Raw genomic sequence first — 5,121 nt, forward strand, 5'->3', positions numbered from 1 at the left:
TTTTTTGTTGAGTGAATGTCTCCAGTCATATAGATGCAAGTGGAGACACACAGTAAGAGTAGTATGAACGGGAGACACCTTGGAACGCTATTTCTTCCTTCATTCATTCACTTGGTCACTCAATGAACTATCATGAATTGAGCACTATCTCTGTTTCTTATCAACAAAGGAGACTACGGAAAGGAAGAGTGAATAAGATCTCTGAAGAAGGGAAAAGCTAGATCACTGGGCCACAAGAGGGAAAAAAGTAGCAAGAGGTACAATTGTTTCTGGTCCCTCAAGCCAGAAGGTCCTATCATTGTGAAAAATACTGGAAACGGGTGGACTCCACCTGTCCTGAGTGGGGAAGTCTTCCAGTGCAGCATTGGTTGATAAGGAGTGATTTCCAAGTAGCATTGATTGTGTTCTTTAAAAGCTAGGAACTGATAAAGCAGCAGTGTGTGGGAAATGAGATGTGATAATCTGAATGTCAGCTCTTGGGAACAGTTGCTCTCTTAGAGCAGGAGACCGCCTGTCAATCTCATATTCTGAAGGTCCTGAGTTTGAACGTCAGACAAGGTATAGCTTTTGCCATTATTTCCTTTAAGGGAAACAAAATAGGTGTGATAAATAATGGAATACAAATGCTATGAGATAATGATTTTAAGACAGACCAAATATTAGCTTAAAATTTAAAAGTGAGATTTCTTTCTCTCTTTCTTTCTCTCTCTTTCTTTCTTTCTTTCTTTCTTTCTTTCTTTCTTTCTTTCTTTCTTTCTTTCTTTCTTTCTTTCTTTTCTTTCGTTCTTTGTTTCTGGTCCTTCTTTCTCTTTTTTTCTTTCTTTCTGTCTCTTTCTTTCTTTCTTTCTTCCTTTCGTTTTCTTTCCTTCCTCCCTTCCTCACTTCCTTCCTTCCATCCTTCCTTCCTTCCTTCCTTCCTTCCTTCCTTCCTTCCTTTCTCTCTCTTTCATTTTTTCCTTCTTTTGGCTTCTCAGTGCTTTGAGTACAAGGGATGGTGAAGAGATATAAATTACACAAGAAACTGCAAGCTATGTCATATGTCTACCTCTCTAGCTGATAGGGGAAGCAAGGGAAAGTTCTCTTCCTTCCTTCTCTTCCTTCTCTGAAGGTTATCCAACCACAATTATGGGGTGGGGTGAGTGAACTCTTTTACTCTTTTAAGCATCCAACAAATATTTCTCAAGCACATACTTTGTTAAGAGACTGTTTTGGGTACATCAATTCACAGTGAATAAAACGCAGGTATTCTCACCTTTGTGGTACTACCTCATAGTTGGAAGGAGAGGGGAGAAACAGACAGGAAGCAAATAAGAAAAATAAATAAGAAGTCATGTGATGATATCTACTGGGAGAGAATCATTAGGCAGTAAAGGACTCAGCAGTGTGGAGGTGACACATTCAGTTTTCAGGAGAGGAATCGGGGAAGTTGTTATTTTGAAGCTATCATTTAACTTCCCTTTCTTCCAATCTTCTTTCTTTACATGGGATATAAAGACTGTGGGATTCTTTGGGTGGATCACAGCACCTAGAGATGGATCTGATCAATAGGAACGGCGCAGTAAGCATTAGCTACTGCTTTGGTTGCGTTCCTCCTGTGGACTGCTGGCCTCTGGGATTGAGCTTGCATCATCGGGGTTCAGTAGGAGCTTGCTTAGTGGATTTACAGGTTGAGGTCAGAACCCACCAGGATTCTCTTCCTGGAAAGAACAGGCTTCCCTCTAAGGTTTCATATAGACCCTGGGTGAGGAAAGAGCCCTAAATGGCTTGAAAAATTGAATGCTCCCTGGGCAAAGCAAGAAGCCCTCCTATGGAAGGGCATGATTTGGGCATATATCAGGGTCTCAGTACAAAGGTGAGTGCTCAGGAGGTCAAGATGGTTAAGCAGAGAATCTGACCAGAATGTTCATAGTACAAAGAAATAATCTTGTTGGGAGAAGGATTACCACAATTGGGGAATTACAATACAGGCTAAATGAGATTCAAAAATAATACAACAAAAATCAGGCACAAATCCTTTACTGCTACATTCTTTTGTACAAATCTAATTTGCCTAGAAAATCATACCTTAGTATGCATCCCCATTGTGTTTCTCCACCATCTATTTTACTTTTTAAACTTTATTTCATTTTTATCATCACAGAAGCTTGTTGCTACAAAATAAATGAGCAAATCAGCCAATGGCAACAAAACTGCACTGATATCTCTCTTTAGACCTTGAGAGCCGTTTCCTTAAAGGTGAACAATACTGCATGTTCAAGGACTTTTTCAGCACTATGTGCTAGAAATTATACTGACTGTTTACTAATTTTTATGTAAGTTGGTCGACATAGTTTCTCATGTTTCCCAAGTATTATTACCCCAGTGTTATAGATGACACTGAAGCTCAGAGGAGTTAAACCATTTTCCTCAGATCACGTAACTTTAAAGAGGGAAACCAGATATCAGAAGCAGATTTCTTTCTCAGTGAAAAAGTCATAAGTTCTTGCTTTCACTTAGCACATAGTCTCATCATCTGTTTTCTTCACACCAGCTCACGCATGTAACATTCATTCATTTACCAAATACAGATAAATGAGTGGATTTATTCTTGCATTCATCAGATACTAATTCAAAATCTCTTCTGTGTCTGCCATACTGGGCTCAAGACTTCCCAGTGCCTTTGTCTCCTCTCCCTCAAATCTCTCCACCCTATGTCTTGACAAATACTGTAAATCCTTCCTGCACAACATCTCCAGAATGTTTTTCTTCCTTTTCACTCACCTCTGCTGTCATCCATGCTACGGTGTCTATGCAAGATGCATTCTTCAGCATGAAGTGTGATGGGCACTGCAGAAAGACTCCTGCTGTCCACCTCAGGAGCTGACACAATAAATGTGGGTAAACTTCAATCCTTTAATGTCTTTATGACTTCTTTCCGTTTAAATCCAATTCTTGTTTTCTTCGTTTAAGCTCTGACATTCAAAACTAAACACTTTTTATAACATGTTGTTTTAATTATTTAAGCATTTTGCCTGGGATTTTCTCAATTTATCTTAAGTTTTCATAATACTCTCCCAACATATCTCTAAGAGACCAAGCTTTTCAATCACTGCTTCCCTCCATGTGTATTTCTCTCTCTCTCACACACACACACACACACACACACACAGTCTCTCTCTCTCTCCCCACTTAAATTGAACAGGTTTATTTGTTCACACAGAAATTCCTACAAACAGCCTGGTTTTCTCCAACATATGTGCACTCCTTCTCTGCATAGCTAAATTTTGATTCTTACACGCTGATATTTTACATATTCTTACACTCTGATATGATCTTGTCTCTTATTCTTTATGGCTCTGCTCTGTAATTTTGTTGTTGTTGTTCTGACATATACTTGGACATGTAACTAGTACATGACACACCTTAGCAAGGAGGCAACCCATATCTCAGATGTAAGTGAAAGAAACAATCTCCAGAAATTTCCTAGGGGAGTGGTTAGCACGCTGGCCTCATTCGTGAAAGGGCCTAGTTATGAAAGCAACAGGAGCTTTTTGCCTTCCAGAAATGTGTACCATCTCACAACTCTCAGCTACAAGGAAGAAGTGATAATTCAATCCCACTTTTATAAACACACACATGCACAACACACACACACAAAATCATTTAATAATTTTCAATTATTTAATCATTTTTAAAAAATCAGTGACACTTTAGCTGGGCAGGTGTAGGCACCTCCTCCTTTGCCAGGACATGCCTTTTTCTGTCCTGGAATACCCTAAATTTGACATTTTGGCAGCACAAGTTTTCCCTTTGTGACTTTCTCCTTGTTCCATTTTCTCCTCCTTCTTTGCAGAGAATGAGTAGCCACTGCGCTCTTGCCCTGGACCATCAATGAGAAGATCTGCTTTTAGTAAAGCCCTGGTCTTGCAGTGAAGGCCCTGAAATCACCTGTGTTCCAGGTCAACCACTAAGGATAAATAAAACTCCCCCAATAGGGGGAGTTAGCTCAAGTGGTAGAGCGCTTGCTTAGCATGCAAGAGGTAGTGGGATCGATGCCCACATTCTCCAAACTTTATTATTTAGGTCTCCAAACCCAAGTTAGTGTCTGAGAGCAGGATGCTGCTTGGTCCGAGTTGTAGGAGTGGCAACAACACAGTGCTGGTGACAGCTCACTCTTGGTATTCAGTATAGCGTAGATCTACTGTGTAATTAATTTACTGTTTCTTCGAGGAGCTGTGAAACCAAGGGATGTATGCAATTGCTCTTTTCTCCCTGTTTCTGCCTGCAGCTTGAATGTGAGACAATTGTGAAAAGGGCAGGGCAAAGCCACTTGGGTAAGTACAGCCCTGGCTTTCTGGTGAGAGGACTGAAACCAGGATGTTTCAAGTCACTAGAATGTGCCTGGACAGATACTATAGAAAGCAAACCCATAAAGTTGTTTGTGAACTTGTAGATGCACCTGTCAGCTGTGAATAAGTGGCTCTAATCCCAAACATCTTACCAAAAAAGAGCCTGAGAGCTGAACTGAGCAATGGCCCACTTTCCAGTCCTCACTGACCACTGGGTGGCACACACTCCAGAGATCTCTGAACAGTAGTGTCAAGGCTTTCAAATAGAGTTATCTTTGAAAGAACAACACATGGAAGGCTAGTTGGTACTTGGAACTTAAATACAAGGCTATTGTGTGCCTGCAAAAACAAAAACAGCAATATTATCCTTAAGATTTCAACAAGACACAGTGTCTCATCACATAATCCAAAGAAGCCCAGGAGGTTACAACCCCAAAATATTCAGCATATGAAAAAACAGGGAGATCTTAATTCACAAGGCAAAGAGAACCCTCAAATAACAATACTGAGAGGACGCAGATGTCAAAATCATCTGACACATACATTAAAGCAGTTATTATACCAATGCTCCTAGAATTATGGGATAGCATTTGTGAAGTGAATCGAAAGTTGGAAAGTCTCACCAAATATTTGGAATATATAAACACCAATTTTAACTTAAGAATTAAAAAATGTATTAACCAAAACTATTAGGGGAAATAAAAAGCTTAATTGGATGATCTGAGTAACAGAATGCAGAAGACTAAGGAAAAAGTCAGTGAACTTGAAAACAGAACAAGGATACATACATAAT

The 5,121-nt window shown here is 39.7% G+C and overlaps 1 non-coding gene across 1 annotated transcript; it reads left to right on the forward strand.

Annotated features, from left to right (window-relative positions):
* Positions 1 to 3,974: 3,974 nt before the first annotated feature.
* TRNAA-AGC lies at positions 3,975 to 4,047 on the forward strand. Its single transcript has one exon. It is a non-coding gene; the product is annotated as a tRNA-Ala (tRNA).
* Positions 4,048 to 5,121: the final 1,074 nt, after the last annotated feature.

This window comes from Mandrillus leucophaeus, unplaced genomic scaffold (genome assembly GCF_000951045.1).
Source record: "Mandrillus leucophaeus isolate KB7577 unplaced genomic scaffold, Mleu.le_1.0 Scaffold2425, whole genome shotgun sequence".
Classification (NCBI taxonomy): domain Eukaryota; kingdom Metazoa; phylum Chordata; class Mammalia; order Primates; family Cercopithecidae; genus Mandrillus; species Mandrillus leucophaeus.